This window comes from Cololabis saira, chromosome 6, assembly GCF_033807715.1.
Source record: "Cololabis saira isolate AMF1-May2022 chromosome 6, fColSai1.1, whole genome shotgun sequence".
NCBI classification, from domain to species: Eukaryota; Metazoa; Chordata; class Actinopteri; order Beloniformes; family Belonidae; genus Cololabis; species Cololabis saira.
The window spans coordinates 14,032,501-14,032,916 of record NC_084592.1 but is presented as its reverse complement, the minus strand read 5'-3'; positions in this window follow the sequence as shown (position 1 = coordinate 14,032,916).

The following is a 416-nucleotide window of genomic DNA, read 5'->3' as shown; positions in this document are numbered from 1 at the left end:
GGCGTCACTCCTTTCAAACCTTCTGACAGTGTCAAAAATCCTACAACTCTGTCAACTAACTAACCAGCTTAAATGACATCATGTGACCCAGCACAATTCTCTCAGATATGAATGAAGCAGATCTCCTCTAAGATTTCTCTCTGATTATCTCTTAAAATTGATCAGATTTGTTTGGAACTGTGAAGGGAAACGACTGTTGGAAATGATCCTTCGTATTGATCAGTGACCATCATTAGCATCACTAGCTGAAAACGACTGTATAAACTGCTTAAACATCATTCAAGAACATACTCATGATATTAGATACATTTATCAGATATTTAAGGGTTTTTAGGGACATTTTAGGGTAACTCCAGCTCCCTAAAGCAGGTCTAATGGTGTCCATGTTTCCATTTCCCCGTGTTGTTTTTTGAGGT